Source organism: Lepidochelys kempii, chromosome 4 (assembly GCF_965140285.1).
Source record: "Lepidochelys kempii isolate rLepKem1 chromosome 4, rLepKem1.hap1, whole genome shotgun sequence".
NCBI lineage: Eukaryota > Metazoa > Chordata > Testudines > Cheloniidae > Lepidochelys > Lepidochelys kempii.
In genome coordinates, this window is record NC_136383.1 from 105603144 (window position 1) to 105617177 (window position 14034).

The following is a 14034-nucleotide window of genomic DNA, read 5'->3' on the forward strand; positions in this document are numbered from 1 at the left end:
AGGGCAAAAAAATGATTAGGGGACTGCAACACATGACTTATGAGGAGAGGCTGAAGGAATTGGGATTGTTTAGTCTGCAGAAGAGAAGAATGAGGGGGGATTTGATAGCTGCTTTCAACTACCTGAAAGGGGGTTCTAAAGAGAATAGATCTAGACTGTTCTCAGTGGTACCAGATGATAGAACAATGAGTAATGGTCTCAAGTTGCAGTGGGGAAGGTTTAGGTTGGATATTAGGAAAAACTTTTTCACTAGGAGGGTGGTGAAGCACCGGAATGCGTTACCTCGGGAGGTGGTGGAATCTCCTTCCTTACATGTTTTTAAGGTCAGGCTTGACAAAGCCCTGGCTGGGATGATTTAGTTGGGGATTAGGTCCTGCTTTGAGCTGGGGGTTGGAATAGATGACCTCCTAAGGTCCCTTCCAACCCTGATATTCTATGATTCTATGATTTCTCTACAAAAACAGAAGGAATATCTAACATCTTTGACACTTGGGATACTAACTCATGAAAGGCTAGAGCATCATCCGATGTGTTATATTCCCCACATTTTCGTCTGGAGAACAAACATTCCTTAACTCTGAATCAGACTCTGCCAGTTCCAGTCCCTCCTCATAAAATAATATTTCATCTGTTTCCACAGGTGACTTGTTCTGAGTAAGCAGCATTGCCTGGACATTATCCATTGGATCTGACAAATGAATGTCCTCCTGATGCTGTCTTTCTGAAGGTCTGTCTTCATACATAGATTCTTCCTGATAAGGTGCCAAAAATGGGCAGTGAGACCACCTCACCTTGAGGAGGTATGTGCCACCCAAGCCAAAACCCCACTGATGGATCCTGCTGGAAATATCTCTGTGCCTGTGGATCCAGCAGGCTGCACTGAACTGATTGTAATATTTTTTTGTGTTAGTTCTGTTATGTGATCTGCCTCTCTCTTTTGGCCCCAATACATGTATTGCTCAGATGGGACCAGAGACAATAATGTCCTTGAAAAGGAGAGCAGAGAGTTCTTCTCTGGGTATCCCGAAGTGGTCTTAGGAAGAGGCAGCAGTAGAGATCTCCTGAACCTTTTCTGTTTTTTACTGACTCTTAGAGAAGCAATCAGCCTCACTGTGTAGTAACACACATGACTTGTCTTGAGATGCAGTACCTAGCTCAACTGTCAGCAGAACCATAGACCAATCCACCTAATGAACTATTGCTTTAACAGTAAAACTATGTGGTGCCGTGCTAGTTAATAAACCCTCATCAGTTCTCTTATTTGGATGCTTGGATCTCACTCTCAGGACAGGCTCCTCCAGAGTTGATACTGTCAGATCCAGAGAGGGACGACTCCCAACTCTGCGCTGTGAGCTTGAGTCGGAGCCTGACTCCACAATGAGATTCTGTCCCTGTAAATCCTTTTCTCTTGGACTGGCTCTTTGTAATGAGGCCAACACTGAGGAGGGCTGCAATTTTTTTCTCAGAACCACAACCAAAGTCTTTCTGAAAGGGACAGCTGTGGGAACAGAGTCTGTCACTGATCCAAACCTGGTCTTCTTTTTCTGATCTTCAACTTTCTTGGATCCTGTGCCTCACACAGAAGCTGAATCTCACTTCTTTCTAGGTGAACTGGTTGGAGCTGAAGCCGGTCTCTAAGAACCAGCTACCACTGTCAGCACTTCAGGCAATTTTATTATAGGTAGACTGTTTTGTCTCTTTCTTTGTCCTTGTGGTAAATGGTTGAGCAGATCAGCCATTTAGAGGGAGAATGACCTTCCCCCTAACTTGCCAAGCACCTGGCGTGTGCATCTCATGCTGGGATTACCACCAGCATGAGACATGTTTTCAATCCAGGATTCTTAGCCTTCTGATCTGACATGTTATCCTTTAACTAACTATCTCTAAACAACTGTGTACTTAGGTAATAACTAAACAGTTTGTATAGGTTAGTTGTTAGGGATCCCTAAGGAGCATACAGCAACACTGGAACCATCCAGTTTATTGCAGATGAAGGGATTGAGGTGGTGGAGTACAGGTTTTTGTAGGCATATTCTTCTGGTAGAGATTAGAGCAGCAACCTAGACTTCTGTTCACACTTTTACTTAACATTATTCTTTAGACTCGAAATCTCAATCAGATACAAAGTTTGGAAAGGCAGTCCTGCACTCCATGTTTAATAAACAGTACTCTGACCCAGGATGGTGAGACCCGGAGTTCTATTTAAGCTATACCATGAATGGGAATATGTGGAAGACACCCAAAAGAAAAAATCAAGGTTACTAACCTGTAACTGAGGTTCTTTGAGATGGACTCTGCATATTCATACTGCTCATCCACCTTTCCTCACTATCTTGGAGTCCTACTTACCAAAGGGATTGCGGTCAGAGGGGAAGAAACTGGGGTAGTGGAGCACCACGCTCCTTTTAATCCCTTGCCCTACAACATCCAGAGTTCAGTGTGTATGGGGGAGGGAAGCAGGCAAGGGAAGCATGTGGATGCTTCAATGACTACTGCTAGTAGATTTTTATCATTCAGACTGCACCAGACCGTACGTCTCAGGAGAGGGAATATGCAAAGGACACTTGAAGGAAGAAATGTTGCCATCTTAGTTTACTATACAGGAAATAGAATCACACAGCTGAATGTTTATATCTGTGGGTGAGGGAAATCAAGAAAACAGACTATTATACTGAGACTAGAATAGTAATATTAGAGACAACAACTCTCCAAATCCTCTAACATCACCATTCAACCTACACATTCTCTTTCAGTTATACATTTATTTGTATTCAATGAACTAAGTTTAAAAATACTGAGACAGCTGTTTCATATCTTATCAAAACAGCTGTATGGTGTTTTTAAGGTTATACACTTTAGATTGTGGCTATTGTATTATATACACATTTGTTTACCTTTTTACAGACTGTGTTCTTACCGTTAGGCCTAAAGATAGTCAGCTTTTGCCACCTAAAGGGCTTCAGTTCTGCTCATTAATGATGAATTTGGACATCTCTTGTTCAGTCTTTCTGGACCTTCCTGTGTGCTAATGTCACTTCTGTTGCTGCTTCCTTTGTTAAGTCATACCTTCCATAGTGTCAATTAATGTGAGAGTGGAAGGGTAAATCATTAATTTTTGAAATTTTGCACTGTATACTGGATTTGAGTTAAAGTTTCTACTAACACTTCAAAACACAGGAAGGTCTACAATCTTGATCTCCTGACCTCACCTGATGGAAGGAGGGACCAGAAATAAGCCTTTAGGATTGGTTTAATCCCCGCAGTTTTCTCCAAAATATAAATATGGCCACTAATAAGAATCCAAGGGAGCAGTTTTGGAGGGTAAACATAAATAAAACTGCTCATTTTTAATCAGGATTTGGCCCTTTACAAACAGTTCGGGCCTCAAGCAGAGAGTGTGGGAAACTCTGAAGCTGCAACACACAGGATTCTAGAGAAATATGGAAAGGCATAAGTCTCTATGCAAATGACTTCTGGGCAGAAAAGGGTAAATTATACTAAACCTGGCACGAAGAGCTAAGAAAGAATTTCATAGGCAGAATGGCAAATTGGAGGGCACTAAAAAGACAGACTCTACAGCCCAAGGTGAAATCAATTGAAAACAGAAGTTCCTAAGATCCACAAAAAATTGGAAGGCATGGATGATACTGATGATTAGTTACCATCCCTGAAGGAGAGAAAGGAGAAGATTCTTTCTTTCATGGATAACTTGGTCAAGGAAATTTCTGTAATAGCGGTCTCCAGACTCAATTTTGAGATTAAAAGTCTTCCTCACTGTCACCTTCATAAAACCACTTGCTGATAAACTACCAAGAAAGAGGATATCCTTTGCTCTGGGGTATTGTGCTTGACTCAGGGGAATCAAGTTAATGTTTTCAACAATTTGGAGGAAGCTATATCTTTTCTAGATCTCCTGGAAAACCAAGATGGTTCTAATCAACTAATATATGAGTCAAGTAGGCCTCTGTTAGTCAATATGAGAAATTCCATTGAAATTGAAATTAAATTACAAAGTTTAAAACTTTTCAAACAGCTCTAATGATGGTTAAAAAAGGGAAATTCTATGAAAATTGTCACTATTTTCCCCATTTTTTAATTTCAAGATTTTCAGTTCTGAAAAATTTTAGCTCGACCTCTTAGTCAATAAAATAGCACATAGCTATTAACAGTAGCTGACTTGAAATTATTCACCTCTTATATGCAAAAGTATATGTAAATCTCTGATTTGAATAATAGATTTTTCTGTCTCTCTAGCTTCAATTCCATTTAGAATATTTATTTAAAATAAAAACTATACCTTGGAATCTATGGCTTACCTGTAAATTGTATTTCTTATGGGTCCCAATAATCCATGCAAATGAGTCCTCCTCTCCCCATAGTTGATTGTCAGGTAGACTGACATCAAAAGAAAGAGGAGTCTGCTGCCACAAGAAGTCTCTGCTGCTGATGCAATTATGCCAGGAGAGTGGCTTTACTTGAATCAACATCCAATCATATGTGGTTAACATCAAACATCTGTGACAGAGAACAAACAACTAACAACTAGGGCATAGGGATTTCTGGAACTACTCTTATGGAAACCCATACACAGATACAGGAAGCGGGAGGGGCAATTCCTGTCTGCAGCAGGTAGCTCCAGTAATCTATACTAATGGTGTCTAACCACCAGTACCAATATGCCAAATTAGGATGGGGGGAAATAATATACCGACCTTTTTTGATTTGTTTTAATTACTGGATTACTGAATTACACCACTTAGAATACTTCTGCTGAAAGCTATGTCAACTGAGACTCAGTCATCCACTCAAAGTCATTTTGCAAATCCTCCTATAGAAGCTACCCTGCTCATGAGGCAACCTGTCCCCTAGGCTGCTGGCCTTTTATCGATAGGGGACAAGAGATACTCCTCCCCCTTCCCCATGGCAGGGAATGTTGTGAAGGCCAAAACTGTAATGGGGCTCAAAAAAGAAGCAGGTAAGTTCATGGAGGATAGGTCCATCAATGGCTATTAGCCAATATGGTCACGGATGCAATCCTATGCTTGGGTGGGCCTTCTGATTGCCAGAAACTGGGAGTGGTAGACAGGGGATGGATCACTTGATGATTGCCCGTTCTGTTCATTCTCTCTGAAGCACACATTGGCCACTAGGGGAAGACAGGATAGTAGGCTAGATGGACCATTGATCTGACTCAGTATGGCCATTCTTATGTTCGTATCTCAACTCTTTCTCAGTGGATGCTTCAAGGATAACTGAATGATTCTCTTAAGAGATGCTTTGAAGCTGGTTTGCCTTTCTGTGCTGCTCCAAAAAGACACAGCAATATTTCAAAGTAAAGTTGGATGACATGTGGATTGGAAGTGGATGAGACTTGCAACTGCCATAGTTGAGACCTGTACTGCGAGAAGTGGCCATCTGTAAAATGGGGAAGAATGATACTTGCCTGCCCATTAGAGTGGGGAGGTAGGAGGCCTTGCTCAATAAAATAGGTTGTAAAGAAAAAGAATAAATTAACGACAGTCAGTGGCAGAATTTAAAATGCAGAAAATAGAAAAGTAAGGGAGTGAAACAAATGAGGAAACAAAGGAAGAAAAAACAACCTTCAGGTAGGCAAGAGTGAGAAGGAACAAAAAGGACAAAAAAGAGAAAAGAGGCAGATGAAAGAGAGAAAAGTAAATAATTAAATGAAAATAGTGAGACAAGACACAGCTATACGTTTAGTAAAACCAATTTTTATTCAATATAGTATGTTTTATTGCAGCACTAAGAATACAAATTGACAGCAAATTCACGTAAAGTAATGTAAATGAAAATGCAAATCGGCTGTGCCCACTGGACTCTTGATAAATTGCCAGTGTAGCACTTGGTGCTGCAAAGACTGACCTACTGAAGAGAAATATAAATCATATACATTTGAACACGTCTGACAATGAAATTGACACCTGCAGCAGAAGGTAGTATTTGAACATGCACATGTAATGTATACAAAATATATAGTCCTTGTCAGGACCTTCATAGCACCTTGATTTCACATGCCCATAATTTTCTGAAAAAGTCCTCACTGAGCATGAAAAGTTTCAACATCAGTCTCATCCCAGAGATTATTTTTTTGGGGAAATTTTAGAAAAATTCCTTTAGCTGCTATTGAGTTACTGAAGAGAGCAAGCAAGAGAGAGAGATTTTTGCAAAAAATCAAGGGCTAGGAACCTTATCTGAATCTAACTGAAGGGGAAAAAATGAGGTGGCAGTAGATTTAGGATCCCCCTCTCTTTTGACCAAAGTAAGTCCTACACCTATTAATTATGTCCAAGAGGGAACCTAGATATCCCGTCACATTAGCAATGGAGATCTGGTAATAGGAGACAGCTGTTACAATGACTTAAAAGCCCCTTCAACCAGGAGCATTATGAACCCCAGAGAAACCAGCAGCTCTCTACCTTGAGATCCAGACTAGGGATGGGGTGCTGTGAGAACTGTATAAAATTGTTAGGAAAGTATAGTCCGTAAAGCAGTCATGATAGGGTTAACTAGGTTACCCGGATGGATGGAGCCTGGCTTCATCCCTTCTTAACCTCCTGTTTTATCCAGTGGGATTTTTTCCCTACCACTCTGTGATGCAGTTGAATAAAGCAGCAGGTTCTCACTCTGCAAGTAGGCTTATTTTTGTTGCATTGAACAGCAGTCCTTTTCAAAACTGAAAACAACATAAGAATGTAATTTATGGGAAAACTAAGGAGTTTAATAAAGAAATACTTACAAAGACTGGGCCACAATTTTCTTGCAAATAAGGACAAACAGTTCTGTGGCAATAAAATTTACTTTCTGTCAAGGAGTTAGTTACAGTCTCAGTAACCCAGAGATACAAGTTTAGAAGACATGAAGAAGGTTTTACCAGAGCACTACACGCCAAAACCAAACATTACTGTAGAACATTTTACAGTAGAATGAGGAGGCAAAGTGAAACTGTAGCTGTACATGTGGCAGAGCTAAAAAGATTTCAAATGAGCACTATTCAGTTAAATGTCCCAGTGGATATGCTGTGGGATGGACTGGTTTGTGATGTTAATAATGAGAGAATTCAAAGATGATTGCTGGCAAAAGGAAACTTAACCTGGCCCAAAGCAATAGAATTAGCAACAGCAATGGAAGCAGCGGTGAAAAACTTACAAGATTTTCACTTAGAATACAGGTGCGATCAGACTGACTCAATAAACAAAATGCAAAACCAGCTGAAAGGGATGCAGGCTCCTGAAGGTGTTTCTGCTGTGGAGCTCATTTTACATCGTCTGTAAAGACCAGTGTCACAAAAAGCCTCAAGATTGGACACGTAGCCAGAAAATGCAAAGGTGACTATCAATCAAGCCAGGAAGGTAGACTCCAAAAGGCCAGAGGAAAAGGAAGAAAACAGAGGACATTTTACCTTGAGGGGGGAAGAAGACACAAAGGAAGGGATATGGGCTAGATACTGTCAAGAAGAGAAGAAAGTGGGACCTTATGAAGTAACAGTAGAGTTAAACAATCAGTCAGTACACATGTAATACAGGGGCTTTAGCTACTGTGATCAATGAATCTACGTATCAACAGTGACTGAGTCCACTAGCAAATGCAGGAGTGATCCCGTGTGTCTACGCCACAGAACCCATCCAGGTGGTAGATTCTGTGCCAAAAGAAAAAAGTTACTAGTCCCAGTGATCCAAGGACAAAGGCAAAATCTGTTAGGCAGAAACTGGTTACACAAACTAAAACAGAATTGGGAGGAAATTTTCAAAATTGGACCCTACCAAAACTCCAGGAAGCCCTGGGCACTCACCATTTTACTACAGTATAAACGTCATCTGGGTTTTTTTAATTATTTTTTTATTGCCACAATATTAACAGTAATTTGTGTTCAGGATTGTGTTGTGCATTGGGTATCAAAGAAGTTTTTTTTAATATTTATTAAATACATGTAAAAAGTGAAGCAAAAGAAAAAAACTAACACTTAAAACATAAGTAAATGTTCATTGTAACTATTTCTCTTATAGCCTCTTATTTGCATAGAGCTTGTAGTTGCACTTGATTGGTAGTTTTTCAGATGGTGTTAAAGGTTCTTTTGTGGACAAAGAGCCAATTTTAGGTGGTAGATGTTAGCTCTCCAGTTTTGCTGAAAAAGTCTAAGTTTGTTTCTTCTTAAGACACACGCTGGAAGAGGAAAAACAGGAGAAAGGAAAATGCAGCTTTATGTCTTCTGTTCAGTTGCTGGAAGACCCCTGGCACAACACATAAATGAGTCAATTAGCCATTTGTGGACCCCAAGATTTACTTCTCTTGGCTGTGAGCAATATTTAATTGAATTGCTCTGATCTTCCTCTTGGTGGACACACCACCGTATTAGCCACTCGAGGTCCGGTCAAGCTTTTATAAGAATCAAACAGTTAAGCAGCATATTTAGCATGACATTTTATTTTAATTTATTTTTAGTTTACAGCAAAGTGTTGCAATGTTAGATTTGTCCTGGCTGGCTACGTGGACTCTTGTTTGGCAAAGACAGAGAGGAAAGACAAAGGTCGTGGTGGAAAATAACGCACAAGGGATTAGCTGATTGTAGGTACCTTAGAAGTTTCCAGTGGAGCAACCATGGAGATAGCAATGACATCTGGGCCCCTCTCAGGTCTAATCAGAATATTTTTCAGGATCAGGAAAAAGAACCAACCATGTCATGCTAAATCCCTAATCAATGCTGCTGCTCCAAAGCTCACTGCCATACTGCCGCTGTACATGCCAAAAGGAGAAATTGTCCATATACGGACACTTTATTGAATGCCACACTAGAGCCTTCTAAATAGTATGACAATGTTGTATCCGCAGCAGAAGGCCTCAATTCTCCTAATCAACAGGATTTTTAGTTCAAATAAACTCAGTTGCTATCACTTCTGTGATTATTTTGTGCCTTCATTGAACAGCAATTTTATATGAACACATTTATATGTTAAAATGACCTACCAGATGCTTTGCAGCCTCTCTCTTCAGACAATTAAACAGTGGTGGGAACACACACTTCCTGAAAACAACACATGCAGGAGAAGGGAGCACAGATGATTTAACTGCCACTGAAAACAAGCAGTTTGTGTGCTGATCTTCCCCACCCTCCGTCATGAATCTCATGGCAGGAGTGGCACTTTCATTTTCCCTTACCTAGAGTGGAGAGGAACTAGACCCTTAGGTCTGGCCCTCCCTTTCTATCCTGCCAGCGTGGAGGGGGGGAGGAGACAAGGGACGGACACGGATAGATGTGGTTATCCTTCCCTCAGGCAGGACAGCAGCTAGTTCCTGCCTCTGACCCCAGACTGAGCTAGACTGCCTCCGTCTCTCTCCCTTGCAGGCCTGACACTGGCTGCAGATATAACAGGGCAGAGCGAGCTGGGCCCATACACTCTCTTTAATCTCTTCAGTGCTTGTGGGCAGTTTCTCAGCTTCACCACAGCCTCCCTCTATTGCATGCAATTAGCCCTGATTTCAGAGCAGGCTTTTTAGTTGGGTGTGGGAAAAAATTATAATGGAAGTTACAATTGACTGAAAAGTCACTTTTGAACTCATTCATTTGGCATCTGCCAAGATTTTAACCAGAGCGTAAGGCACCCAAAAGGAAAGAGGCTTCAGTTTCACTAAATGACAGTTACCCACCTGCAACCAGCATTCTTTGTGATGGATTCTCTGCACTCACACTCAGGGGGATATGCCAGCAGTGCAGCTCTGAGGGTGGAACGTTTCATAGCAGTGTTGTTTAAAGTGCTCGTGTCCCATCTCACTTCCCTTCATTGTTCCTGCACATTCTGAGGATATCTGCTTTATATCTACGGATATTTGCATCCATGTTTGCAGATCACAGATTGGATGCAGATACAAATTTTGCATCTCTGCAAGGCTCAAGCTATAAGGTGGAGAGTCAGGCACCTCCATCAGCTTCCTCAGTCCTCTCCAACTGCATCCTCAGGTCTGAAATTGTAAATAGGATTCCAAGGGAAAGGGAGTGGCCGCTGCACATTTCCACTCATGGGATAGTTTGATAAGCAAGACTGTCATCTGAGGAAGATAGGACATGGAGTTCTAATGAAACACTTTCTACCAAAGCACCACTCTGCCAAACTGAACATCATACCAGAAGGCTAAGTCTAGTGCATAACGTTTAGCAAACGTGTAGCTAGAGCTTCACATAGCAGCTCTGCCAATTCCTACAATGGGAATATGCCGAAGGAGCTGCTGCATGTTAACTAATCTCTAATGGGAGAGGAACAGATACTAATTTGTAGGTCTCTTCAGTACATAATCTGTCCAGTTTAGACAACAATTGTGAAGTAATTGCCTGCCCCTTTATTATTGTGTGCTGCAGCTCACGTGACAGGAAAGAGAGTGTCCTCCCACAAGCAAGTTAGATACCTTGTGTGGGAGGTCTGAAGTGGGGAATACACAGGACAAGAGGCACCCTCTAAAATCCTGGCCTCTTCCCCTTCAGTTCCATCACAGGATCTGTGAGGTGAGTGAACTAATAAAAGAAATACTTTTATAAAGAAAATAAACAAGCTAAAATGGCTAACAATAAAGCCAGCTAACTCAGAAATTTAACAAAGGTACTGGGTCTCTGAAGAGGTTGGACCAGTCCAGCGAGGTCCTTGACTATGGGGGGCCCTAGGATTTACCTGAACCTGCTAACTTGAGTTAAAACTACCAACTGCCTTGTTTTCACTAGAATTTTAGCTCAAGTTAGTTACCATGTGTTGCCAACATGAGTTAAGAGCACATCTTTTTTCCTAGTGAAGGCAAGATCTTTGTGACATCACAATGCCAGCCTGACCTCAGAGGCCCATGGCTACTGCCAAAATAACTTGCAGAAGGGAGAATGTAAAGATCTCATTTGAACACACACAACACAATTCTCCATAAGCTACAAAGCAGACTTCCATCTATTGTTGAGATAGCTTTTCATGTGAATTTAGTGTAATTTATCAGCAACATTTCTTTGTTTGAGTGTGTAGACTCAAATCAGGGAAGAGAAATACAGAAAGCTCTTTCTTTAAAAAAAATGCACTTCATAACAGAAAAAAAAATCTTACCATCGTGTTTTCAAATTAAAGATATTTTTCTAAAAGTAGATCAAAAATTCAGTCTGAAAGAAGTTAATAAGACAACTTTTAAGACTATGAGAAACTTGCTTCAATAATTTTGGTTTAGAAAAGATTTCCTCCAAGCTTTATATAATTTTAGAACTTAATGTGAATCTCTCAGAAGATAAAACAAAACCAAAAATGAGAAAGACTTACCATTTAGAATAGTCTGCACAGAATTGTTTTGAGGTGTGAATAAAAAAAAATCAGTTCCTGTCTATTAAGGGTTATTTATACCAGTGGTCTCCAAAGTGGGGTGCGTGGCAGGAGGAGCACTGCCGGCACGGTGGCAACAGCGCTCCTGGACCTTTTATTCTTCAGTGGCACGCCGGCGACAGCTCAGCTCTCCCCGCTCCGTCTTCGGTAGCACGCCTGCTACAGCTCTTCTTCTTTTCTTTTTTTTTTTGCTTCCCCAGAGCTGGCCCTGCGGGTTCGCGATTCAAAAAGTTTGGAGACCCCTGATTTATACTATAACATTTTCTGCATTGTACGTATCTTATTGTGCAAAGAATAGTTTTATTTAGGAAAGACTATTATTTACTTTGTCAATAATAAAAAGACAGGACTGAGATTATTATGAACATGTTTAGAACTGTCCCAATGTACAAAAATACTGGTTGGGAACACAACAAATAGAATAACCAATAGAATTATCTGTGTCTCAAATTTTGTTTGCTTCTGATAAATGTAGAAACTAGGAAAATACAAAGAGATGTTTATATAAACTGCTTATTAGTAGGCAACAACCCACATTATTTGGAAGGAAAAATCATCTCTGAAGAGACAGATAGATCACTAACCTCAAATATGCTCTTCCTCCTTAAAAAGCAGCTTATCATTTCAGAGAGGGAAGGGTCTGAACAAATCTGACTGCCATTCGAGGAGTACGCTACAGAGAACAGCTTGGACTTAAATCATCTAAATATTTAAACCTCTACTCACTTTATAGAACTCTATTGTACATATCATACAAGAAAGATTCTAATTTAATTATGTACCTAAATGCCTCCACTCATCTTCTTTCAGTTAACATAACACATTATTTCTCACTTTCTCTACATCTCTTTGTTATGCTCTAGAACCTTGTACAAATAATTCCTTATACAAAACTAAGGATAAAAGCTCAAAATATGACAACTTCTAAACCAACCACACCCCATCTCATAGAAATCACCCAAGAAAATTGTAAATTCCCTCATCCAAACTTCTTATCCCTGAAGCCATCCCTTCAGCAAAAGCCTAGTAAAATAATGCCCTTATTAACAGTAGAACATAAGACTATAACAGGGTTCAAAAAAGAACTGGATAAATTCATGGAGGATACATCCATCAATGGCTAATAGCCACGATGGACAGGGATGGAGTCCCTAGCCTCTGTCTGCCAGAAGCTGGGAAAGGGCGACAGGATGGATCACTTGATTACCTGCTCTGTTCATTCCCGCTGGGGCACCTGGCATTGGCCACTGTCGGAAGACAGGCTACTGGACTAGATGGACCTTTGGTCTGACCCAATATGGCTGTTCTTATGTTATGTTCAATAGATTAATGACTATTATATTGTTAGGGTAGTATTGTAGTGACCTGTATTAAAGTTCAGTTCAACCCAGCAGAGTGACTCTAAAAAATTGGCATTGTGAGATTCTATCTTTATTGTGACTCAGTGTTTCTAAATCAAATGTGTTCAGTGTACACAAGCAAATATTTTTGTTCACCTGGCAGGTCAGCAGATAGGCAAACATCTAGCTTGGAATATTGACATCCACATTCTAGTCCAGATCATACTTGCAGATCACTCATCCTGTCTCATGCTTATTTTCTGACAGGAATCGGCTAGGTACTCAGCATACCCTTTCTGAATATCAGAACTACTTTGGTCCTTACATGCAGAACTTGTGAGACCCAACTGCAAGAAAATGATCCATCATCAGCCTCTATTGTCTTGGGGAAAACCCCAGCAACCTTTTGTTCTTCAGTGGACTTTGATCCTCTGTTAACCTTTATTAACCTGATTTGCAACACAGTATAAGCCTAATATACTTCATCCTTTGCCTCCTATGTTTTCACATTCCTGCCTGTATAGTTTATTTCTTGCTTAAAATCGGCTCTCCCATACTAATTACTTGTCCTAATAGTGTGTCGAAATTGCCATCTAATACCGTGATAGATTGATATGAACCCTTGCATCTTCTTCCAGGATTTATTAGGCAGAGCCTTTTAACTTTGTTGTACCTTCTGTTTCCTTCATAACATATTACAGATGGCATCCCTTTGAGAAGGAGGTGGTTTTCCTAAAAAGACCTGTGGGGAGAGGGTTTATACTTTCTTTAAGCTATGGTTTGCAAAGACAGGATTTAGGAAATCAAAATGGATGGAACAAAACTACATTATAGTGCTGAATATACAAAGAAAGGGGAAGAAATCATGGCTTCCATCTGCATGTGTTTAACTGTTTCAGCACCCTGGCCTTTCTCACAGTTCAATTTTTCTTTTACTCAGCACTATTCTCTTAGGAGATTGAAAAGGTTATTTCTTTTCCTTGCAATTTTTGACCTTTACCATTACGAAGATACTGATTTTCTTCACAGCTTATCAGGGCCATCCTTAGGCATATGCAGCTGCACAGGGCACCATGAAATTTGGGGCACCAAACTGCGCCAAATTTCATGGTGCCCTAAGCAGCTGGGTGCTGCATACGTGGCAGCCTGAGCCCCAGTGACCAGCCCTATCCCTTGGTCGCACCCCCCATGGGCTGCGCCCACTGCAAGGGGCGGGGCCATCCCCAGTGGGGTGTGGGGCCCCGGATAATTCCCTCCACCCTGCCTCTTACCCTTTCCCCCTGCTCTGCCCCCGGCCCACCCCCATTGCACCTCTTCCCCCAGTGACCCCGCACTCA

General features: G+C 40.9%; 1 long non-coding RNA gene across 1 annotated transcript; it reads right to left on the reverse strand.

The window, feature by feature from the left end:
• Positions 1–5668: 5668 nt before the first annotated feature.
• Positions 5669–13948, reverse strand: LOC140910696 (uncharacterized). The gene is made up of 3 exons (XR_012158698.1): positions 9664–13948; positions 8983–9040; positions 5669–8249 (listed from the first exon to the last, which is right to left on the reverse strand). It is a non-coding gene; the product is annotated as an uncharacterized LOC140910696 (long non-coding RNA).
• Positions 13949–14034: the final 86 nt, after the last annotated feature.